General features: G+C 60.8%; 5 long non-coding RNA genes across 5 annotated transcripts; all 5 read right to left on the bottom strand.

The window, feature by feature from the left end:
- Window positions 1–266: 266 nt before the first annotated feature.
- Window positions 267–3,574, bottom strand: LOC142823397 (uncharacterized). The gene is made up of 4 exons (XR_016347215.1): window positions 3,205–3,574; window positions 2,769–2,800; window positions 1,420–1,502; window positions 267–1,137 (listed from the first exon to the last, which is right to left on the bottom strand). It is a non-coding gene; the product is annotated as an uncharacterized LOC142823397 (long non-coding RNA).
- Window positions 3,575–7,350: 3,776 nt separating this feature from the next.
- Window positions 7,351–8,074, bottom strand: LOC149523198 (uncharacterized). Its single transcript, XR_016347136.1, has 2 exons — window positions 7,829–8,074; window positions 7,351–7,473 (listed from the first exon to the last, which is right to left on the bottom strand). It is a non-coding gene; the product is annotated as an uncharacterized LOC149523198 (long non-coding RNA).
- Window positions 8,075–8,227: 153 nt separating this feature from the next.
- LOC149523197 (uncharacterized) lies at window positions 8,228–10,359 on the bottom strand. The gene is made up of 4 exons (XR_016347214.1): window positions 9,934–10,359; window positions 9,718–9,823; window positions 8,554–9,449; window positions 8,228–8,324 (listed from the first exon to the last, which is right to left on the bottom strand). It is a non-coding gene; the product is annotated as an uncharacterized LOC149523197 (long non-coding RNA).
- A 76-nt stretch (window positions 10,360–10,435) lies between these two features.
- LOC149523196 (uncharacterized) lies at window positions 10,436–11,809 on the bottom strand. The gene is made up of 3 exons (XR_016347213.1): window positions 11,363–11,809; window positions 10,969–11,072; window positions 10,436–10,657 (listed from the first exon to the last, which is right to left on the bottom strand). It is a non-coding gene; the product is annotated as an uncharacterized LOC149523196 (long non-coding RNA).
- A 3,965-nt stretch (window positions 11,810–15,774) lies between these two features.
- LOC149523195 (uncharacterized) lies at window positions 15,775–20,686 on the bottom strand. Its single transcript, XR_016347114.1, has 3 exons — window positions 20,594–20,686; window positions 18,201–18,318; window positions 15,775–16,830 (listed from the first exon to the last, which is right to left on the bottom strand). It is a non-coding gene; the product is annotated as an uncharacterized LOC149523195 (long non-coding RNA).
- Between the last annotated feature and the right edge of the window lie 3,736 nt (window positions 20,687–24,422).

Here is a 24,422-nt window from a genome sequence, read left to right as displayed (position 1 = left end):
ATGGGGCTCAGCAGGGGGTGCTGTGCTGCAGTGGGCGGGACGGGGCTCAGCAGGGGGTGCTGTGCTGCAGTGCGCGGGACGGGGCTCAGCAGGGGGCGCTCTGCTGCAGTGGGCGGGACGGGGCTCAGCAGGGGGCGCTGTGCTGCAGTGGGTGGGACGGGGCTGCAGTGGGCGGGACAGGGCTCAGCTGGGGGCGCTGTGCTGCAGTGGGCGGGACGGGGCTCAGCAGGGGGCGCTGTTCTGCAGTGGGCAGGACGGGGCTCAGCAGGGGGCGCTGTGCTGCAGTGGGCGGGACGGGGCTCAGCAGGGGGCGCTGTGCTGCAGTGGGCGGGACGGGGCTCAGCAGGGGGCGCTGTGCTGCAGTGGGCGGGACGGGGCTCAGCAGGGGGCGCTGTGCTGCAGTGGGTGGGGTAGAAGGCTGATGCTGTGCAGTGTCCCCCTCTCAGTGGAGGACTCTGGTGGAGTCCAGCACCGTGAGCCTCTTTCACACTCCCCCCCCCCCCCGTCCCAGTCATGCTCCTCATGCCGCCTCCTGGCTGCTGTGACCAAGGCTGCTGGAACTGAGCCTGGGATCCCCCGGCTGCACCCCGGGCTTAGGGCCCTTTCTCGATGGCAGAGTTATGGAGAGAAACCAGCTGCCACCTGCCTGGCGAGCCCAGCCCCAGCGCCCGACAGACGGACAGAGTGACGCAGGGACACGGCTGCCGGAGCCCGGGGGGTTCGGCCATTGCAGCTGGGCGCGTCTCGTTGCATTAACCCCAGCGGCCCTGGCCATCGTTGTGGGGCTGGGCAGGGCCCCGGCTCGCAGGCTGCTGAGGGGCTGGTACCAGGGCGCGCTTGGGGGAGGTTGCTGGCACCACTGGTTCACAGCCTGCCTGTGCCCACAGATCCAAGGGCAGAGCAGGTGCCTCCTCCTCTCCCGTGTGGGCCGAGCAGTGTCCAGGGCCCAGCTGCAGGCATGGGGGTCATGCCGGGAACAAGCCTCACTGGAGATCGGGGGCGGGGGGCAGAGGGCTCTGGTGGCTCTAGCCCGCTCCCAGGCTCCAGCGCAGCCCCAGCACCCAGCCAGCGCCCTCCCTGCGCCCAGGAGTCCTGGTGCCCCTCAGCCAGCCGGGCGAGGGACGTCCCCTCCACGTCCTGGGGAGAGAAAATGGGAGGGGGCTCAGCTATGCACAGTGCAACCCCCAGCCCTACTCCCCCCTTATCCCCGCTAGGGGCACCCAGCCCCCTGTCCTGCCACCTCCGATCCCACTGCCCCAGCACCTGCCCCATTATCCCCAGAGCCCCCGATGTGCCCCACAGCCATCCTGGGTGTGTGCAACTGTGCAAGCCCCTCCCCCCATTACCCCCCCAGCGCCCCCTGCTGGCCCCTGCTGGGTGGGTGCCCCCCCCTCACCCCCAGCACTGAGCCCCCCTCACCAGGCTCCTGGGGCAGGAGGCAGCAGCACAGGATCACCTCAGTGCTCGTAGGTCACCATGTCATAGTGCACGGGGGGCAGTGTCTGGAAGAGAGGCAGGAGGGGTCAGTTCAGGCTGCACTGCCCATGGCCAGGCCCATCCCTCTGCCTGGGAGCTGCTGCGCCCCCCCCCCAGCCCCCCAACCGGGGTTAGCAACTCCCATCGCAGAGTCCCTGCAGGTGGGCTGCCCCACATACTCAGCCCCACGGCAGCAGGGTCCCCCAGGTGCTCAGCCCCATGGAGGCAAGGTCCCCAGGTGCTCAGCCCCATGGCAGCAGGGTCCCCTAGGTGCTCAGCCCCACGGCAGCAGGGTCCCCCAGGTGCTCAGCCCCATGGAGGCAAGGTCCCCAGGTGCTCAGCCCCACGGCAGCATGTCCCCTAGGTGCTCAGCCCCATGGAGGCAAGGTCCCCAGGTGCTCAGCCCCACGGCAGCATGTCCCCTAGGTGCTCAGCCCCATGGAGGCAAGGTCCCCAGGTGCTCAGCCTCACGGCAGCATGTCCCCTAGGTGCTCAGCCCCATGGAGGCAAGGTCCCCAGGTGCTCAGCCCCACGGCAGCATGTCCCCTAGGTGCTCAGCCCCATGGAGGCAAGGTCCCCCAGGTGCTCAGCCTCACGGCAGCATGTCCCCCAGGTGCTCAGCCCCATGGAGGCAAGGTCCCCAGGTGCTCAGCCCCACGGCAGCATGTCCCCTAGGTGCTCAGCCCCATGGAGGCAAGGCCCCCAGGTGCTTAGCCCCATGGCAGCAGGGTCCCCCAGGTGCTCAGCCCTATGGAGGCAAGGTCCCCAGGTGCTCAGCCCCACGGCAGCATGTCCCCTAGGTGCTCAGCCCCATGGAGGCAAGGTCCCCCAGGTGCTCAGCCCCACGGCAGCATGTCCCCTAGGTGCTCAGCCCCATGGAGGCAAGGTCCCCAGGTGCTCAGCCTCACGGCAGCATGTCCCCTAGGTGCTCAGCCCCATGGAGGCAAGGTCCCCAGGTGCTCAGCCCCACGGCAGCATGTCCCCTAGGTGCTCAGCCCCATGGAGGCAAGGTCCCCCAGGTGCTCAGCCTCACGGCAGCATGTCCCCTAGGTGCTCAGCCCCATGGAGGCAAGGTCCCCAGGTGCTCAGCCTCATGGCAGCATGTCCCCTAGGTGCTTAGCCCCATGGCAGCAGGGTCCACCCGGTGCTCAGCCTCACCCTGGGGTGCCGGGACAGGGTCAGTTCTGGCTTTAGTAGGGGAAACCCAGGGCCCCTGCCTCACTGCTCCCCCTCCCCCTGGTCATCCAGGCCTGAACCCCCCACTGCAGCCAGGGCCGGGGTGCAGCACCTACCTTGGAGGTGCAGAACTGGCCAATGTCAGCATCTGAGAGAGAGATGGGGGGTTAGATTGAATCACATGGGCAGGTCCCACAGTTTCCCACCCTCTTCCCCCTCCAGCCAGACACCCCTAACCTCTCCATCCCTGGGGAGCCCCAGTCCGGGGAGCCCCCAGACTCCCCCACCTATAGCTCCACTGGGGGGTCCTTCCCCCACCAGCGCTCCCTGGCCCTTGCAGCGGCAGGCCCAGCGCTGCACATGGACACGGTGCCCCCGTCAGCCTATGGAGGTGCACTGCTGGGACCCCCAGACGGGGTGGGGGTGGACGGTCACAGTGAGGGAGGGGGCCCCGTCTCCATCAGGCGGGGACAGTGAGAGCTGCCAGATGAAAAGGACCCAGCTCGTGTTGCCCCCCCCCCAGCGGCATGGGGGAGCCTGGCAGGCCCTCACAGTGCAGCTGCCCCTCGGTGTGTCCGCCACTGCCAGGGCCCCCGTGACGATCGCCAACACCAGCCGCAGCGTCATGGCCAGGGCCTCCCGTGCCTGGCTGCCTGTGCAGGACAAACACAGCCGGCTCAGCGCATGCCACCCCCGACCCCCTGCCCTGCCACCCACTGCACCCCTGCAGCATGGCCCAGCCCGCACCCAAGCTCGGCCAGGGGATCAGAGGGCCGTGGGACGGGGGAGCAGGCTGCAGAGGGGACCCAGCTGTCAGGGACATCGGAACCCTCCCGCGCAGTTCGGTTGTGCCCCCAAAATCCCCCCGCCCTGATCCCTGCTGCAAGGGAAGCCCAGGGGCACCGTGCCAGGGGGACTCCTCCCCGGGGCCCACCTACCTGGGTCTTCGCCAGGACGACACAACTGGAAGAAAGAGGGAGAACGTCACTAGGAACCGCGCAGGCCCCTCCTGCCCCCACCACGCTGCGGCTGTGCTGGCACCCGCTGCCAGACGACCTCCATCTAGGCAGGGGCTGGCCAGCGCCCAGAGGGCTCCGATATGCACCCTGAGCCCCCGCCCTTCTGTCTGTCCCCATTATCCCTGGGCTCCGGGCATTGCACCGTGGCTGCAGAGGGATGAGGAGTAACGGTAGTTTGAACTAGGAAGCCTAGTTCGAAGTACCTAGTTCGTGCCCCGTGTAGCCGCGCTGCACGGGGTTCGAACGAGCGGGGTTTTAAAAATGGCGGCTCCCCGCTTATGCAAATGAAGCCCGGGAAATTCAAATCGAACTAGGAGGGTAGTGTAGACATACCCTCAGAGGCTTGGCCTGAGCCAGCTGGGCTCACCACTAGAGGGCAACACCAGCACACGCAATGGGATGGGGGGTTAGCCTCCCACTGCACAGAGGGCCATGGGGCCTAGCAGTTAGCGCAGGAGGGCTGGGAACCAGGTTTCATCCCCAGCTCTGGGAGGGGAGTGAGACCTAGTGGTTAGAGTGGGGGGGTGGCTGCCAGGATACCTGGGTTCTGTCCCTGGCTCTGGCAGTGGCCGTGTTGTGCAGGGACTTTGCACCTGTTTCCTCCCCCATCCTGGGTCATCGGCAGGGATTAGCCCTCCCCAGGCCAGGACAGACCCTCAGGGAGCTCGGGGGCTGAGAACAGCCCTAGTGCTGGGTGCGGGTACCTGGGCTGGCGGCGGCGGCTCCGTCCTGGGCACCTGCAGCAAAAGGAACGGTCACAGTAAAGGGACGAGGGGGCCAGAGGGGCCAGGGCTGCAACTGGCTCTGGGAAGGAGCCAGACACCAGCAGAGGGTGTGAAGGGAATCCCTGAACTCCAGCCCCTGCCCCCTTCTATCCTGCCCCCTTCCAGCTGCGCAGAGACCTGGGCAAGAACAAGGGCCAGCAAGCAACCTGCCTGCTGGCTAGCTGGGCGGCCCATAATGCCAGCCCGCCCCTCCCCTAATCCCAGCCCTCCAGCTGGGCACCAGACCGCTCCTCTAATCCCAGCCCCCCAGCTGGGCACCAGACCGCTCCTCTAATCCCAGCCCCCCAGCTGGGCACCAGACCGCTCCTCTAATCCCAGCCCCCCCGCTGGGCACCAGACCGCTCCTCTAATCCCAGCCCCCCAGCTGGGCACCAGACCGCTCCTCTAATCCCAGCCCCCCAGCTGGGCACCAGACCGCTCCCCTAATCCCAGCCCCCCAGCTGGGCACCAGACCGCTCCCCTAATCCCAGCCCCCCCGCTGGGCACCAGACCGCTCCTCTAATCCCAGCCCCCCAGCTGGGCACCAGACCGCTCCTCTAATCCCAGCCCCCCGCTGGGCACCAGACCGCTCCTCTAATCCCAGCCCCCCAGCTGGGCACCAGACCGCTCCTCTAATCCCAGCCCCCCAGCTGGGTACCAGACCGCTCCTCTAATCCCAGCCCCCCAGCTGGGCACCAGACCGCTCCTCTAATCCCAGCCCCCCAGCTGGGCACCAGACCGCTCCTCTAATCCCAGCCCCCCAAGCCACTGGCAGCACCAGTCATGAGCAGAGTTTGGGAAGGGCCCGCAGAGCCTCTGGCCCTGCTTGTGAAAACCCAGCCAGCCCAGGCCGTCACTGTCCTGCCAGGTTCTCTGGCACTATGCGGTGCTCCTGGAACCGGGGCTGTTCTGGCCTGTGCCGGCCCAGCCAGCTCCCCTAGACACAGTGATGGGGGGCAGGGAGTCCCTGCCCTGCAGGAGGGGTGTGACGGGGGCTGCTGCCCACACATGCCAGCTGCCCCGGAGCCCCTTCTGTTCAGCACAGCCCCTGGTTCCTGCCCCAGCAGTGGGGTCCGGCTGCTCTGGGTAGGGCAGGTCTGGGCCTCAGGGCCTCACCGGTCACACGCAGCATCCTGGAGAGGCTCAGGTTGGAATTCAGCAGCTCCTTATTGTCACTCCTGTGCTGGTACCAGCAGGAGAAATTCCCAGCGTCCCCCGGGCCGGAGACGCGACGGGTGAGGTGGTAGGTGAATGGCCCGGGGGTGAACACTTGGCTGGCAGCCTCCCGCCCGCCCTTGCAGAAGATAAAGCGGGTCACAGGGGATGCTCCAGGGACCAGACACCTCATGGTAACAATGACCCCAGGGACGCGTTCAGAGAGAGCAGGGGAGCCGGCAGGTACCCTGAGGGGAGAAGTGGGAGTGAGAGCCCAGCCGGGGAGCCGCAGAGAGACTAGAGTCAGTCTAGTATCGCGTGTACAGCTGGGGGAGAGCTAAGTTCCCCGCAAGCTGTTCTCATCGCTCAGCCATCACCACCACTGCCCTGCCTGTGTCCTGCTCCTCATCCCCGCCCCCACTCCTATCCCCTGTTCTCCTCCATCTCCTCCCCCTTCCCTTCTCCTGCCCCTCCCCATTTCTACCCACCCTGCCCTGCCCATCCCCATCCTCTCCCTACCCCCCCGTCTGTCTCCCTCTTATGTGAGGGCTTTGCTGGAAACGCCCCCCCCCCCCACCCAAGCCAGGGAGATCTCCCCTCCAGGAACAATTCACCCCCCGCATCTCGCTCCCTCCACTCCACAGTATTTCCTCCATTCCCCACAGTTGAAAATTGAGCTCCCCCGTCCCCTCAGGTGACAGTCGGGCTCCCCCATACGCAGCTGCCTAGGTAGGCGCCTCCCCAGCCAGAGCCTGCCCCTGGCGCCCACGTCCCCTCCCCGCCTGCCTGTCCCAGGCGACCACCTGAACTTGCGTCCCTCTTTCCCCCAGGTCACAGCTCCCTCCCTGACCCTGCACCCCCCGACACCCCTCGCCCAGGCCAGACTCCTCTCTGGCACCCGCACCCCTCCCCCAAACCCTCTGCTCCCCCTTCACCCAGATCACAGCTCCCTCCCTGACCCTGCACCCCTCTAGAGCCCCTCCCCCAGGCCAGACTCCTCTCTGGCACCCGCACCCCTCCCCCAAACCCTCTGCTCCCCCTTCACCCAGATCACAGCTCCCTCCCAGACCTGCACCCCCTAGAGCCCCTCCCCCAGGCCAGACTCCTCTCTGGCACCCGCACCCCCTCCCCCAAACCCTCTGCTCCCCCTTCACCCAGGTCACAGCTCCCTCCCAGACCCTGCACCCCTCTAGAGCCCCTCCCCCAGGCCAGACTCCTCTCTGGCACCCGCACCCCCTCCCCCAAACCCTCTGCTCCCCCTTCACCCAGGTCACAGCTCCCTCCCTGACCCTGCACCCCCCCGGCGCCCCTCCCCCAGGCCAGACTCCTCTCCGGCACCCGCACCCCCTCCCCCAAACCCTCTGCTCCCCCTTCACCCAGGTCACAGCTCCCTCCCTGACCCTGCACCCCCCGACACGCCTCCCCCAGGCCAGACTCCTCTCTGGCACCCGCACCCCCTCCCCCAAACCCTCTGCTCCCCCTTCACCCAGGTCACAGCTCCCTCCCAGACCTGCACCCCTCTAGAGCCCCTCCCCCAGGCCAGACTCCTCTCCTGCGCCCATTTCCCCTCCTGGACCCTGCACCCCTATCCACCGCCCCAGATCATACCCCCCCTCCCTGCACGCAGGCTCCTACCCTAAGCTCCTTTCTGCACCCAACCACCCCGTCCCAGACCCCAAACCCCTCGGTAGAAATGTGGCCCTTGATCAGTTGCCAAAATGGCCCCCCCATTACAAATTATTGACCAAGCCTGATCCAAATGTTTTTTGAAACATTGTTTAATGAGAATGTAAATACAATTCAATACAATTGGGAGGGTTGGGGGGAGGGGGACGCAGCTGCTGGCTCCTCAGCTCTTGCTGCTCTCACTGGGTGTCTTCCTGCTGCAAGGGAAGCAGAATCCGTCACATTCATCCCTGGGGACTCAGGGGAACTGGCCCCCAGCATTTCCACCCTCCTCCCCCCTGCTCTCTGGTCACCCCCCGTCAGGCCCGCAGGGTGAGCTCCTGACCCCCCCCCCCCAGAGCTCCTGACACCTCGGCCCCCTCCCGCCTCCTAGGACAGTTTCTGTGTTCAGAGCCTCCCCCACCCCCAGGGACGCTCGCAGGGGCAGGAGGGATTCTGCCAGCAGGGACGTGGGGTGGGGGCAGCCTGAGGAAAGGGGCGGGGGACTCCCTGAGGGGATGGGAAGGAGACCCTGGCCCTGCCCCACTCTCCTGATCTGCTCCGGCTGCTCACCATGTATTCCAGGAGCTGATGGGCCTGCCCATGCAGGGCGTGGGCCAGGACCAGCCCGGCCTGGCTGGGGCGCCGCAGGGGGGAGCAGGCAGCGAGCAGAGCCTTGTCCAAAAAGCAGTTCTCCTGCTCTGCTGTGAAGAGCTGCCCAAAGACCTGGAATCAAGAGCACAGGAGGTTTCAGCTGACGGCCCAGAGCCCGGCCCCAACTCCTGGGGCTAAAACAGCTTCCTCCTCCCCCAAACTCCCTTCCAGACCCTGCACCCAGACGCTCTCCTCACCCGGCACCCCAACCCCTGCCCCAGGTCACAGCTTCCTCCTGCCCCCAAGACCCTCCTACCCCCACGAGGGCCCCAGCCAGCCCCACCCCCGAGCCCTGCCCTGCCCTGGCAGCGCGTCCTTACCTCTCCCACCCGCACGCTGTTGCTGTGAGCCAGGACCCATCTTTCTTTGTAGTAGTGTCTGCACCACAGGTCCTCTGCCTGGTGGATGTTGAGGCCTGCAAGAGACACAACAGGGTCATTCTGCTGGCAGGTCTGAGCCCTTCCCCTCCCACGGGTCCCTGCAGGCATCCCTGGGCAAATGGAGGGGCACAGGGGGCAGAAGGGGAACACAGAGGGACGCATCCCCCCTTGGGCCAGTCTGGGGGAAAAGGGCTGGGTCCCCTCCCCCCGCCGCCGGCACCCTCAGGGTGTCCCTGGGGCCCAGGTCCCGGCTGGGTTCCTTACCCCTGTGGTGCAGGAGGAGTTGATACAGGCTGTGCACCCCCTCCCGGGCCAGCCGGCTGACGTCTTCGGATGGGTCCGAAATAAAAAGGCCCAGCTGGGCCACGTGGTGACCCATCCTCGGCCAGTTGGCGGAGTTCTGAGGGGAGAGAAGAGGGGGGGTCCCTCAGCATCCTGGGGCTGCACGTCCCATGCAAACGGCCGCCGAGGCGGGTCTGAGCTCGGGGGACGGACAGAGACACCTCCCGGGGCGGGGCGGGGCGGGGCCGGCCTTGCGAGGAGACAACCCTGAGCAATGGCCCCGACTGAAGGGTCACTCCGGGGGTGGAACAAGGGGATCCACTGACGGCCACTCCCCAGTCCCCAGGCCCAGTCCCTCAAGAGCCCCCCTGAAGGGCCCAGGGTCGCCCCTCCCCGGGGAAAGGAGAACGCGGCCCATTCCCGGCCCATTCCCGGCCCTGCCTCTGCCTCCCGGGGACGCTCCCAGCCCCGCGCCCTGCAGCCCCAGACCCCCCGGCTCCGAGGTCACTTACGTCAAACCCCGGGAGGGTGGTGGCGACTCCCAGCAGGGCCGTGGTGCTGCCAAGGGCCCTGGCTCGCTCCTGGGGCAGGCGGGACTCCAGCCATGGGCTCAGGTGCTGGGGGGGAAAGAGGCAGGTCAGGACCCGTAGGGAGGTGCCGGTTCTGGGCAGAGCCTGGGGCTCCTCTCGGACTGTGCCCCCCCCAGCCACTGACACTGCTCCTCTCTCGGCCCCCCCCCGAGGAAGCAGGGACAATGGCCCCGTCCCCCCCACGGGGCTCACCTCCATTATGAGCTGCAGCCGGGCGGTGTCTGGGGACTCGGCGAGGAGGCTCGCCAGTAGGGCCTGGAGGTCGTAGGGAAGGGCCCGGATGAACTGCTGCAAGACAAGGGGGAGCCCTGGGTCAGAGGGGGGTTGGGGAATCCAGGCCACCCGCTGGCTCCGGGGTGCAGCCTAGAGCAGGGTCTGAGCCGCCTCGCAGAGCAGGGAGGAGCCCAGGCTGGGCGTGGAAGGGACGGGCCCCCCGGGAGAGCAACGGGAACCCTGGAGGGAAGGATCCAAACCTGCAGCTTCTTCCCTCCCTCTGCCCCCCCCCTCCTCTCTGGAGCTCCAGCCCAGCCCGGGAGCAGGGCCCGGAGGGACGTACCTGAGTGTGGATGGGCTCCTGCTGCCAGTCCCCAGACACAGTCTGTCCCACGGCCGCCGTCAGCAGGGGGCTCAGGAGCTGGGCCCGCAGGGGAGGCTGCAAGGTGCTGGCAGGAGAGAGGGGCAGAGGCTGTTAATTCAGCAGCAGGAGACAGAGACTTTCCCACTCCCTGGCCAGGGGATCTGCTCTGGGGGGAGTCGACGGGGGGGTCGGTACCTGAGGCTGCAGGCGGCGTTGAGGCAGTCGGCCAAGACCAGCGGGGGGGCGAGTCCTCCATGATCTCCTGGGAGACCCAAGGAGACAAAGGGGCGTGTGAGGCTGGGCCCCCAAGAGACGCTCACGCGGCCAGCGCCCCCACCCAGCAGGATCCAACCCCACTGCCTCCCGCTGCCCTGTAGCCCCCCTGCCCGGCACAGGGCCCCTCCCAGCACCCCCCTCCCAAACCGGGACCAGCTCAATCCTTGTCCCCAGGCCGTCTCCTGCCCCTCACTGCCCTGGTGACCAGCCTCTGAACCTCCTCATCCCTGCTCCCCAGGCGCATCCCCAGCAGCCCGCTCGGCTCCCTTCCAGCCCCCCATGGCCCGGGGAGACCCCTCCCTGTCCCGAATCCCCCTTCCTGTCCGGCACCCCAGACCTGCCCCATTTCTGTGTCCCTCCCTCCTCCAGCATCCCCACCCACCCTCCCCATGTCCACCTCCAGCCCTCCTGGCTCCACCCATCCCGTTTCCAGCACCCCCACCCGCCGCCATGGCCCAGGCAGACCCCTGTCCACCCCACGTATCCCCTCCCCTCCTCCCGGCCGCCGCGACTCGCTTACAACGATCCTGGCCATCATGGTGTCCTTGCAGCAGCGCGGCGCCAGGGTGTCCTCGCCCCTTTGGAGGGCGGCGAGGCAGGCGAGGGGGATGGCCAAGAGGAACCGCTGCAGGGCGGCTGGGCTCTGCACCCCAGAGAGAGTCTGTGAGCCTGGGGCCTGCCTGCCCCCCACGGACAGCTGCAGGGCTCAGGCCTCCCAGGAGTGGAGGTGGGAGCTGCCGGTTGTCCAAGCACCCGCACTCCCCCCCAACTGCTGCCTCAGGCTTGTGGGGGCCCAGCTGGTGCATGACAAGAGCCCCCAGCTTGGGGGGCCCAGGTCATGCAGGAGAAGGGGCCCCAGGGGGATCCCCAGGGACAAGCCCCTCCCGGAGGGGGGGACGTGCTGGGAAGGGGCCGGACAATCTCGGGTCCCCCCCGTGTGGAGAAGGTTCCTACCGTGTCCCGGGTGTGGAGCTGCTCTTCGATGTCATAGATGGCCCCTTCCTCCACCCGGGAGTCCACCCGCTCCTGGCAGAGCTCCGCCGAGGCGCAGGGGGGCTCTGTGCGGGAGGGAAGGGACCAGGGTGACTCCAGCGGCCAGCAGGGGTCACGCGCCCCCATGTCAGGGACCCAGGGCAGGTTGGGCCCCACACGCCCCTCGCAGGGACCCATCCCCCTGCCACCCTCACATCTGCCAACGCCCTCAGCAGAGCCCCCACCAGGAACAAGAGAGCCAAGCAGCCCCCGCCCCCATCCATTGCCCAGGGTGCGGGGCAGACACTGGGGCTGCCCCTCCCCCCCCCCGGGTACTGGGTGAGCCCCTGGGCCCAGCGTGTTCACGGCCCCTCACCTGGGTCTGAGCGGCTGCAGGAGGTGGCCCGGCTGCAGCTGGAGGCCCAGGCGCTGCTGCTGACGGACCTGGACCCACAGCTGCAGGGGCTGGTGCGGGGAGCGACGGGCTGGGGGCTCCCGGAGACTGGCAGGTCCCCGGGGGCCGGGCAGGGCGATGCCCCCTGGTGGTAATGGGGGCTGGGCTCCCGGGGCAGGTGTTTCTCTCCACAGAGGAGGCCCCGGAGCCACCCTACCCGGCTCCCCCGCTGGGCTGGGTCCCGCCTGCCCAGCCGCCTCTGGAGCCAGGTCCGGGGGGCCTGGCCGGTGGGCGAGTCGCCCCGAGCTGGTGGGATCCAGCTTCCCCGCCCGCGGGGACGGAGAAGCTGCTCCCCACCGGCCCTGGGGCCATCTTCAGGGCTTTCTTGAACCACAGCCGAAAACGTTTGGCCATGCTGCAAATGAGGGGAGCAAAGGGGAGCTTGGGGCGCAGCCTGCAGAGCGAAATCCAGGGGTTCCAGCTCCCCAGAGCGACTGCCCCCAGCCCCCAAATGGCCCCTTGCTTATCGGTTCGGTCTTGCACAGGCACTGCAAGGACCTGAGGATATGTCTACACTACCCCGCTAGTTCGAACTAGGAGGGTAATGTAGGCATACCGCACTTGCAAATGAAGCCCGGGATTTGAATTTCCCGGGCTTCATTTGCATAAGCGGGGAGCCGCCATTTTTAAAACCCCGCTCGTTCGAACCCCGTGCAGCGCGGCTACACGGGGCACGAACTAGGTAGTTCGAACTAGGCTTCCTAGTTCAAACTACCGTTACTCCTCATTCCACGAGTCTCCTGCCCATCAACAGCCCCTTCTTGGCCAATCAGGGGAGAATCTAAGGTGTGGGGGGTGGAGCGTTCTCCCCAAAGACACCGGCATAGACTTGTTCCAGCCCCACCTCCCCAGTCCCCACAATCGGGGCTGCATCCCCCACCCCACGGCTCCTGCAAACCACCCCCCGTCCTTCAGCTAGTCTGTTGGGTCCCAAGCTGGGGGAGGCAGCAAGGGAAGGTCACAGAGGAGGCAAGAACAGAGCAGAAATGTGGGGGGATGGAGGAAAAGGGAAACCAACCAGGAGAAAGCCCCAGTGGCGCTAAGGATGCAGCCCAGGTGAGGAATCACCTTCCGGCCCTTGACCGAGGGCTGGGCCTGCCTGGAACCCAGCCGGCCCCGGGCGGGATCCAACCCCTGGGGGCTCTTACCTTCGTCACAAAGGTGTCGGGATGTGGAACTCACAGAACGCGAAGGAACCGTGAGGAGGAGACGCACCAGAGCTAAAGCAACCGGGGGTCTCCAAAGTCCCCTGGGCCCGCCCCCCGCTTTTATCAGCCTGAGATGTGGGTCCCTCTGTGAGGTCACCACCTCCCCACCTGCCCTTTGCCTTATATGCTGAGGGCTGCCCAAAGCCCCTGTGAGGTCACCGCCCCCCCCTCACCCTGCCAGGCAAATGTCCTGCCTCTGGCCACCCCCCTGGGAAGTTTGAGCCATTACTAGGGGTCCCTCCCCCTCCCTCATAGGCTGCTCCCTGCCCTACACTGCAGGCTTCTTGCACGAGAGCTGTTTCACGCCGGAGTTCTTGCGCAAAAGGTCTCGTGCAAGAGTGCCTCCACCCTGCCATGGGCTTTTGCACAAGAGCGTCCATGGCAGTGTGAACGCTCTCTTGTGCAAGAAAGCTCTGATGGTCATTTTAGCCATAAAAGTGTCTTGCTCAAGAAGCCCCTGGTGCCCGTCCACGCTGCCTTCTTGCACAACAGCTCTTGCACAAAGGGGGCTTAGTCATCGTCGGGAGAGGAATAACTCCTGTGCAAGGAGCCCTGTTCTCTGATGCTTTACTGCAAATTTACTTCTGCAAGAACACACGTAGAGTGTAGACGCGCCACAAGTTTTTTCGCAAGAACACGCAAAAACAAGCCATGTGGATGTTTTCTTTTTAGGCAAAAGCCCCTTTTTGCACAAGATCGGTCGGCCTTTTTGCAGGCATAGGGATCTTGTGGGAAAAGGGGGTTTTTTGCACAAAAAGTAAACATCCACATGGCTTGGTTTTGCGCACAAACCCCGAGCACAAAAACGGATCGGCAGAAAATATGCAAATGACATTGCGTGTCATAGAGTCCCTCGTTAGCATATTTGTTGCCAAAAAAACTCGTTGTGTAGACGTAGCCTAGGAGAGAAGCGATCTCAGACACAAAGCCCTTCAGTAAGAGGGCATAGCCCTGGGGCGTGGTAGGAGACGTACGGCAGACATGGGAGGTCACTCTCCTAGCTATTTGGCACGGAGGAGGCCTCAGCTGGAGCACTGTGTCCAGATCTCAGGGCCATGCTTTAGGAGAGAGAGTCCAGAGGGGAACTATGAAAAGGGATTAGGGACCTTAGATATTCACTGAGTAGTCAATTAACCTCATGATTTCTTATCGGTTACTTGACTTTTCGATAGTCCCCAGGGGCCAGCTGTCTCAGTCCTGGCTCGCGCTGGGTCCGGGACCTACCCCCTCTGCGGCTCTGCATTTACAGTGTGTTAGGAGCCAGGCAGGCAGGCAGCCTCGCTCAGTTCCAGTTTGCACCAGGTCCAGAAGCTCAGACCCAGCCCCCAGGCAAGGGCTGCTGCCAGCTTGTGCTGCTGCCTCTGATACAGAGGCAGCAGTACGGAGTGCCAGGAGGGAACTGGTCTAAAAAGCACCTCCCCTTGCGACCTGGCTGCCTGTCATCCCACGCTGCTGCCTCCGTTTTTGGCGAGAGAGAGCCGCCTGTCTTGAGACACCGGTGGGGAGTCGGATTTTCAAAAGGCAGGTCTCTGTCCTTTGTGAGCCTTCCAAAGCGCTTCGGTGGGGGGAGGGGGCAGGAAGGCGGACGACACTCAGGAATTGTAGCACCCAAATCCACGGAGTGTTTCGCCAGCACCTCCTGCAACAGAGCCCAATCCCTGACAGGCTTTTAGGCAAGATAGATCATTTGAAAAAATGACAGACACAGGGTTTTCCGTCACCGCTCTCCCTTTCTTTTATTTCCCTGGGCTAACTGGCTTGTTCCTCTTTGGCTAAGGATGGAAGGGTATGTCTACACTACAATGTTAGTTCGAACTAACGGACGTTAGTTCGAACTAACATTCATAGCCGCTACACTAGCGCTCCGCTAGTTCGAATTTGAATCGAACTAGCGGAGCGCTTAGTTCGAACTAGGAAAACCTCATTTTACGAGGCTTAAGCCTAGTTCGAACTTACTAGTTCGAATTAAGGGATGTGTAGCCCCTTAATTCGAACGAGTGGGAGGCTAGCCCTCCCCAAGTTTCCCTGGTGGCCACTCTGGCCAACACCAGGGAAACTCTATGCCCCCCTCCCGGCCCCGGACCCCTTAAAGGGGCACGGGCTGGCTACGGTGCCCGTGCCAGGTGCAAGCCTGCTAGCACCCAGCCAGCAGACCCTGCACCTGGCACGGCACAGAGCCACCCACCCGATGTCCCCCAGCCCACCCCCTCTTCCCGGGACCAGGCTGGCAGCTCCCGGAAGCTTGCCCGGGACCGCAAGAGGAGGGTACATTCCTGGGCTAGTGCGGACATCGTGGACCTCGTCCACGATCTCCGCACTAGGCACAGGAAAGTGGCCATCTAGGGCAGGAGAGCTGCCAGCCTGGCCACCCAGGAGCAGGTTTGCATGAAAATCAAGGGGGTCCACTGAGACCCCCGACCCTGAGCCCTGAGCTTACAATGGCCGTCCTGGGTCAGACCAAAGGTCCATCTAGCCCAGTAGCCTGTCTGCCGACAGCGGCCAACCCTAGGGACCGTGGAGGGGATGGACCGAAGCCAGTGACCAAGCCATTTGTCTCGTGCCATCCCTCTCCAGCCTTGCACAAACTTTGGGCAGGGACACCACTCCTACCCCCTGGCTAAGACTACTCCATGGACCCACCCTCCATGACTTGATCTCACTTCCCTTTAAACTCTGTTCTAGTTGTAGCCTTCACAGCCTCCTGCAGCAAGGAGTTCCAGCGGTTAACTATTTGCTTTGTGAGGAACAACTTTCTCTTACTAGTTTGAAGCCTGCTACCCAGTCCTTTCCTTTGGTGTCCTCTAGTCCTTCTTTATGGGAACTCAGGAAGAACTTTTCTGAATGCACCCTCTCCACCCAACCCTTGCTTTTAGAGACCTCTATCCTGTCCCCCCTCCGTCTCCTCTTTTCTAAGCTGAACAGTCCCAGTCTCTGTAGCCTCTCTTCATCTGGGACCTGTTCCCAACCCCTTATCATGTTAGTTGCCCTCCCCTCTCCCAGCCTTAATCTTCCCCTCTCCCACCTCCTTTTCCCAGTCTCCCCCAGTTTTGTTCAATAAAGACAGAGTCAATGTTGGAAGAAACGTTATCTTTATTTTGTACATCAATAAGAAGGGGGGCTAGGGAAGGGTAAGTGGAAGGAGGTGAGGGAGGAATGGGGTACGAGCCCCCGATGGGGAGGACTGGGCTGGCTCTGCAGGCTTCTGGGGGTGGAAGCTCTCCTGCAGCCCCCCGATTACCCCCTCTCCCCAGATGGCAGCCTGCGGCAAGTGCAGCCGGGCTGATGGCTGAGTGGTGTGATGTGCCCAGTGTGGGTACTCCGGGCACTCCAAGCCAGGACTGGTTTTCAAGCGGGGCACCCCTTAGAACTGTCTGTCCGGGGTGGGGGTCGGGACCCTTTAAGCGCAGCCCTCGGCTAGCCTGAGACTGCATCTCCACGCTCTAAGTCCTCCTCTGATGCCCTGCTGGCACTGCTTCCGGCCATCCTTAAGCCCTGTTCAGAGTCCACTCAATGTGGACTTGCTAGTTCGAATTAGCAAAACTAGTTTTTAGTTCTAGACGCGTTAGTTCGAATTAGCTTAGTTCGAACTAGCGCTGTAGTGTAGACATACCCGAAGAGAGGAGCCAGCAGGGGTAGAATGAATTGTGTACCAGGTCCTGGAAACAAGAGCATCTCCTCCAGATCACCCATCCACACCTGAACTGTTTAAAAGCTTGGCTGCCAATAAAGACACCTTAGCTCAGCAAATGCCAAGCCAGGCACCTGTGTTTGGACACGAGGGGTGCACAGGGATGTGAGAACCAGGAAGGCTGATCTGTGAATTCACCCCCAACCGTCCCAGTACAAGACAGACGCTTGCGCCAACCAGCAGGGGTCACTGCTCCTCCGGTTTGGCTTGGACAAAGGTGCCCATCTGTTTGGTGTTCGCGTCTCGGAGCTGCGCCAGCTGCCTCTGGCCACGGCGGAGCAGATACTCGATGTGCATCACGTCGGCCCGGGGGATGCTGGCGTTCTTCCGGAACTCAGCCTGGATGCGAGGCAGGAATCCCGGCTTCTCCCGGCCGGTGCGCAGGAACTGCCTGTATAGGCTCAGGACGTGCTTCTGCAGCTTGCTATGCCGGGCCATGGTGCGCCTGGGGAGCCCTCCCAGGCCACGGGGGGGCCAGCGCCACGAGGCAGGGGCTGGAAGTGAACAGAGGCGGAGATGTTAGAGCAGCATCTCATTCCCAGACGCGCCTGTGCAGGCATTTCCATGCACTTTTCACCCCCACCTGCTTGGGTTACCAGATGGTTTAAAAAAAATACCGAACAGCAGGGGCCGGGGGGGGGGGGGGGCGGGACTGGCTGGAAGAGAGGGGGTGGGGGGGAACCGGCCGCCGGGAAGCAGGGCTGGCTGGGAGGGGGCTGGAGGGAGCGGGGCTGGCCGGGGGGCAACCAGCCGTCGGGAAGCGGGTCTAGTTGGGTTGAGGACCAAGAGGTGGGGGAACCGGCCGGCAGCGCTGCAGAGATGTACCAGAGCCTGGGTCGGATTCATCTTTGGTGGGCCCTGGCTCCTAGACCATAGACACACTCCCCCCCCCCCCCCCACCCCCCCGGAGGCCCTAGGGAAAATGGCACCCCGGCCCTGTGGACATGGTGCCCTCTCTGTTTCCCTTGGCCCCGTAGGCACTAAGCTCCACTCCTGCCGCCCAACTCCTACAAGGCCCGACGGATTTCTCTGTGGCCCCCGACCCAAAAAAGGATCCCCCCAGCCCTGTGTTAGGGGATACGAGGGAGTCTGGCTGGGACGTAAGTGCAAATAACTCTGCTCTTAGCAGCTCTGAACCGATGGGCTCTGCCCTGTGCCCCAACCAAGAACCCTAACATAAGAACGGCAGTACTGGGTAGCCTGTCTGCTGACAGTGGCCAGCACCAGGTGCCCCAAAGAGGGTTGACCAAAGACAATGATCAAGCGATTTGTCTCCTGCCATCCTTCTCCAGCCTTCCACAAACAGAGGCCAGGGACACTATTTCTATCTCCTGGCTAATGGCCTTTTATGGACCTAACCTCCGTGAAATTATCTAGCTTCTCTTTAAATCCTGTTATAGTCCTAGCCTTCACAGTCTCCTCTGGCAAGGAGTTCCACAGGTTGACTACACCCTGTGTGAAGAAGAACTTTCTTTCATTAGTTTTAAACCTGCTACCCATTAACTTCATTTGGTGTCCTCTAGTTCTTCTATTATGGGAACTAATAAATCACTTTTCTTGATTCACCCTCTCCACACCACTCATGTTTTTATAGACCTCTATCATATCCCCCCTCAATCTCCTCTTTTCTAAACTGAAAAGTCCCATCGCTTTAACCTCTCCTCATATGGGACCCGTTTCAAACCCCTAATCATGTTAGTTGCCCTTTTCTGAACCCTTTCCAAGGCCAAAATATCTGTTTTGAGGTGAGGAGACCACATCTGTACACAGTATTCAGGATGTTGGTGTCCCATAGTTTTATACAGGGGCACCCTGAGTTACCAACCCACATGACAGTGCCCATTAAAAACCCACCAGGACTTACCCAGCGTTTATATGCAGAGGTCCCGCACCAGCAGCGATCTGCACTGGACAGGAAACCATCCGCCCAGCACGCGCGGGAAATCACAGGAACCCAGCCTGGACGGTCCGATGCCCCAGCCCTGACAGAAGAAAATCAAGGTGTGCTTGAAGTGCCACGCCCACCATCCCTTGGTCCTCTGGGGCATTCGGCACATCCTGCTGGGTGAAAGGGCCGGTCACAGCTCCAGGGTCTGTCACACTTCAGGGCCTTTGCCAGCTCCTATTCACCGGGGTCAGGCAGATAATCGCCCCGAGCTTTCCCAGCACTTTTCAGCATCAGCTCTCAAAGGGGGGCAGCGTGACCCCCATGGGATCAGGGGAATGTCAAAGAAGGAATGGGGCAGGGCAGGGCAGGCAGCCAACGGCTTCTCCTAATGCAGTGGTCCCCAACCATTTGAGGTTGCCGGGCGCCAAGGGGTGTGGCTGTTTGCCCGCAGGGCGCCCTGGAGCGGAGCCCCCCATTGCGCACCCGGGGGCGGGGCCCCCCCATAGACACATTCCCAGGGCCGCCCCCCCGCCCACAAGCGCCGCGCGCCCGGGACCGGCGCTCTCCCCCCAAGCACCGCGTGCCCGGGGCCGGCGCACCCTGCAAGCGCCACGCGCCCGGGGCCGGCACTAGCGCTGGCACTCTCCCCCCCCCCAAGCACCGCGCGCCCGGGGCCGGCGCTCTCCAAGCGCTGTGCGCCCAGGGCTGGCTCACCCTGCAAGTGCCGCACGCCCGGAGCCTGCGCTCCCCCCATGCGCCACGTGGCCATAGCGCGGGCAGCCAATCCGTGGCGCCCCCGGGGCCGGCGCTCACCGTGCACCATGCGCCCGGGGCCAGGCCAGCCCTGAGCACTTGGCGGGCGCATACAAATGCGGGCACCGTGTTGGGGACCACTGTCCTAATGTTAGCAGTGGGGACACCAAGTTCGGAAGTGAATGGTTAACCAGTAAGCCGGTTATGGTTAACCAGAGGGGGCTGGAGCAGCCCTCCACCAGCCATAGGCAGAGGGCACTCTGGCACGCCACGGGTAGGGTTGCTCAGCAGTCACAGCAGTGTGCCAAGGGGGTAGGTGTGTGGGCTGCTCCAAGCCCATCTTTAACACATCCTACGTGTCCCATTTAATCGGTTAACTGGTTCAACATATTGTTTAACTGGTTAGCTAATTAAATGAGATTTTACATCCCTGGCACCAAGGTGGCTAAAAGTAGGGTTGAATTGGGACTAGAAATTCCAGGATTTTGACTTTTTTTTCCTGATCACACACAGTTCTGCAAATAAATTCACGTTTTGTTTAGATTTTGACTTTTTTTAAATGTAGTACGGTGGATTACGGAAGATAAACTTTAAAGAGACCAAACAAAGAGTCATTTCAGGAATGGAAAACTACATTTTAATGTTCTGAAATGGTGGAGTTTTCCCCTTCCAAACAAAAGGTCACTAAAATCAGCATTTTCCAATGGAAAAACATCCCCTCAGAAAACTTCCTTCCAGCTCTAGTTAAAACGGCCGTATTTTGAAGTGTATAATCAACCTCTGGAACTCACTGCAAAAGGATATTAATGATGGTGAAGGAAAGGGGAGGGAATCATAGAATCATAGAGCTGGAAGAGACCTCAGAAGGTCATCAAATCCAGCCCCCTGCTCTAGGCAGGACCAATCCCAACTAAATCAACCCGGCCAGGGCTTTGTCAAGCTGAGACTTAAACACCCGCTGTGTACAGCCTGTCTGATCCCTTCTGGGGAAGCATGGGTGGGAAGAAAGAATTAGACAGGGTTAGACAAACCCGTAGGTCTTGGTTGACTTCGTCCTGCTTCAGGGCAGGGCGCTAAACTTGGGGACTACTCTAGTCAGACCAACATTTCAATCAATCTTGTCAAGAAACAGGCAAAAAAAAAAACCCCAACCCAAACCAGGGAGAAACACGTTCCTTGGTTTGTAAACACAGACACAGAGAACAGCTCCTTCCGTTAGGGGGGGTGGGAATAAAGAAAATAATCCCTCGCCCCCTCCCCTTCCTATTTGGTCCTAAAGGATGAAGATTTGTGCAGGCTGCGGGGGCAGGACTGATACTCAGGGAATGGGGAGCATGGGGGAGAAGGGGGCAGCTTGCTTACAATCCAGGGGCAACCCCGTGTCTCGGGGCTGGCCCAGCACAGGCAGGATTTCTGCAGCGCAGGGGGACACGAGGTGAAACAAGCAGCGACTCGGCCGATTGGGGCTTGTTATTGTAGGGTCGCATTGAAGCAGACACTGGCACCAGTGTCGCCTCCAAGAGCGAGGGGAGTGCGCGGCCTGGTAACCCCGGACGGACCCGGACCTGGACCCCCCTGCGCTGGGGGGCCAGGAGTCACCGCCCCCCGCCCTTCACCTCCGCCTCCTGCCTGCTCGCAGCTCCCGGGCCCGCGGCAGCAGCTGTGCCAGCCGGCTCCGAATGTTGAAACACCAGCAACATTAGCCCTCGTTTCCCATTGGCTGGAGGGCCCCAGGGGCGGGCGCAGGAAAGGGGAAGCTCCGCCCATCGAGGGCCACGTGGGCCGGCAGTGGAAGTTGCAAGTCAGCTGGAGGAGAGAGGGGCCCGGCCCGGCCTGCGCACGTGGCTTTCACCGCAGCGCTCACCTGCTCTCACGCCCCACGCTCCTGCTTTTCCCTCCCTGCGTTGTTCGACCCAACCCTCACCCAGGCATCCACCCAGTTCACCCCGATTCTCACCCCTTTTTAAACTTGTTCCTAAGAAACCCCGATCGGTTCCTGGGAAATTCCCAACAACTCTTATCAGTGGTGCCTGTTACATACCAGCTGGGTTTTCCCTTTGATATTTACATACCCCCTGCCTCCTTTTTTCGCCCCTCCCATTTTTTCCTCCCCTGTTCATTTTGGTTCTGGACATACAACACTCCAGTCGTCTGAAGAAGTGGGCTATGCCCAGGAAAGCTCATGATCCCATCGACACGGTTTGTTAATCTTTAAGGTGACTATATGTTGTGTTTTAAGTTTTTCCTGTTACAGACTCACTCAGCTACCCCTCTGAAACTCGTGGGCTCTGTCTACACTGCAGGCTTCTTGCACAAGAACTGTTTTGCAGAAGAGTTCTTGTGCAAAAGGTCTTCCATACGAGCGCGTCCACACTGCCATGTGCTTTTGCAGAAGAGATGTGCTTTTGCACAAGAGCATCCATGGCAGTGTCGACACTCTCTTGCACAAGAAAGCTCTGATGGCCATTTTAGCCGTAGGGGTTTTTTGCGCAAGAAATTCATGTTGCCTGTCTACACTGCCGCCTTCTGGAAGAGCTCTTGTGCAAGAGGGCTTATTCCTCGTGGGGAGAGGAATAACTCTTCCGGAAGAAGCCCTGTTTGCTGATGCTGTACTGTAATACTTGTGCAAAAACACGCACGCAGTGTAGACACTCTGCAAGTTTTTGCGCAAGAACAGCTGTTCTTGTGCAAAAAGCCTGCAGTGTAGACATAGCCTTAGAGGGGCAACCCCAACAGTCATTACTAACAAGGAGTCCTGTGGCACCTTGAAGATTTATTTGGGCATCAGCTGTTGCGGAGGAAAAGCAGGTCCAAGTGTTTTTTACCCCTGGAAGCGGATGCCCAAATACACGTGTTAGTCTTTAAGGTGCCCCAGGGTGCCTCTGTTTAAACAAGTGGAAGAGAAGGGCCTGTGTGCACCTCATAGGATGCCAGGCTAGACTGAAGATCACAATGGCCCTCTCTGGCCTGGAAGTTAATGAATGGTTACATCTGGCCAGGCTGCCTCTCTTTATGCTTGCATTAACTAACTGGGTTATTTGCAGGTGTTGTACTCAGTCCAGCTGTGTTGGAGCGCCTGCTGCTGGAGGAGAACGCAAAAGTTCTGTTACCTGGTTTGTAAGTCTGGAGCCTTCTCTACTGCATGAGGTACAAGCCACCTGGCTCTTCGCTAAAGTTGCAGAGCCGAGTCACTATCGCTGGATGTGGTCTCCGTGCCCAGAGTCCCCAGAGACCACAAACCAGATAAGATTCGAAATCGCCCAAGCAGATTTTTTGCGTAACAACATGCAATAATAGTTGCCAGCGAACAGACTCAGCGCTGCGCCGCTACACTTTATGGAAGCCGTGGCAATGTCCTAACACCCACTGAGCACCATCCAGTGCCCCCACACAGTCAGCTGGTGAACACCATTTGAGGTGAACTTTTATACATTCCTGATGTATCAGGTTGCTACCCCCTGTTACCTGGTTACCGTCCCTTACCTTGCAGAAGGGGGCTTACTTCCTAGTCTTCATACTGTCAACTTACTATCTGTTATGCTGTCAACTTTGACCTGGTCCTGAACATAGGTCGGTATGTACTTTATTTGTGGGAGGTAAATGGTACCAAGATGTTCCTTAGGACAATCCACAGAACTACAGACCGGTCAGCCTCACCTCACTCCCCAGAAAAATCAGGGAGGGGATCCTCAAGGAATCCATTTTGAAGCACTTAGAATAAGGAAAGGGATCAGGAGCAGTCAGCATGGATTCACCAAGGGCAAGTCATGCTTGACCAACCTGATTGCTTTCTATGACGAGGTAACTGGCTCTGTGGACATGGGGAATTCAGTGGATGTGATATACCTGGACTTATTCTTGCCAGCAAGTTAAGGAAGTATGGATTGGATTAATGGACTGTAAGATGGATAGAAATTGGGCTAGACTGTTGGGCTCAATGGGTAGTGATCAACAGCTCGATGTCGGACTGGCGGTCAGTTTCAAGCAGAGTACCTCAAAGACCGGTTCTACGGTCGGTTTAGTTCAACATCTTTATTAATGACTGGATGAGGGGATGGATTGCACCCTCAGCAAGTTTGCCTATGTCACTAAGCTAGGGGGAAAGGTAGATACATTGGACGGTAGGGTATATGGTGCAGAGTGTCCAAGACATATTGGAGGATTGGGCCAAAAGAAATCTGATGAGGTTCAACAAGGACAAGTGCAGAGTCCTGCACTTGAATGGAAGAATCCCAAGAATTGTTATAGGCTGGGACCGACTGGCTAAGCAGCAGTTCTGCAGAAAAGGACCTGGGGGTTACAGTGGATGAGAAGCTGGATATGAGTCAACAGTGTGCCCTTGTAGCCAAGAAGGCTAATGGCATATTAGGGTGCATTAGGAGGAACATTGCCAGCAGATCTAGGGAAGTGATTATTCCCCTTTATTGGGATGTGGTGAGGCCACGTCTGGAGTATTGTGTCCAGTTCTGGGCCCCCCACTACAGGAAGGATGTGGACGCATTGGAGAGGGTCCAGTGGAGGGCAACAAAAATTATTAGGAGGCTGGAGCACATGACTTAGGAGAGGCTGAGGGAGTTGGGCTTGTTTAGTCTGCAGAAGAATGACGGGGGATTTGATAGCAGCCTTTAACTATCTGAAGGGAGGTTCCAAAGAGGATGGAGAGAGGCTGTTCACAGTGGTGACGATGGCAGAACGAGGAGTGATGGTCTCAAGGTGCAGTGGGGGAGGTGTAGGTTGGATATTAGGAAAAACTCTTTCCCTAAGAGAATGGGGAAGCACTGGAATGGGCTAACTAGGGAGATGGTGGAATCTCCATCCCTAGAGGTTTTTAAGTCCTGGTTTGACACAGACCTGGTTGGGATGATTGAGTTGGGATTGGTCCTGCTTTTGGGCAGGGGGCTGCACTCGATGACTCCTGAGGTCTCTTCCAGCCCTGGGATTCTATGATTCTAAGGCAAGGGACTTCTTTTATTTGAGAGCCCCAATTCCTTCAACAGCAGTATAGGTCTAATCCATGGAGCTCCTGAAGAGCAGCTCTGCATCCCTTTCTACGGCAGCCCAACTGTCCTTGGAACTGGTCAGACCAGTGTGACATCCCCCTGTGTAGGCATAATGAGCTAACGTGTCCTTCACTCCCATGCACCAACTTTGCCACTTATCAACTATGTTTTTAATTTGTTCGAAGGGAAAGCTGAATGAAGCCAAAATTAATGAGTGTTTTAACTTGTAACAAAATACAGGACTGTGTAGCACTTTAAAGACTAACAAGATGATTTATTAGATGATGAGCTTTCGTGGGCCAGACCCACTTCCTCAGATCCACTATTTGATCTGAGGAAGTGGGTCTGGCCCACGAAAGCTCATCATCTAATAAACCATCTTGTTAGTCTTTAAAGTGCTACATAGTCCTGTATTTCGTTTCAGCTACACCAGACTAACACGGCT

This window comes from Pelodiscus sinensis, chromosome 18 (genome assembly GCF_052426305.1).
Source record: "Pelodiscus sinensis isolate ZL-2025 chromosome 18, ASM5242630v1, whole genome shotgun sequence".
Lineage (NCBI taxonomy): Eukaryota > Metazoa > Chordata > Testudines > Trionychidae > Pelodiscus > Pelodiscus sinensis.
This window is presented reverse-complemented; position numbering and strand designations above follow the sequence as displayed.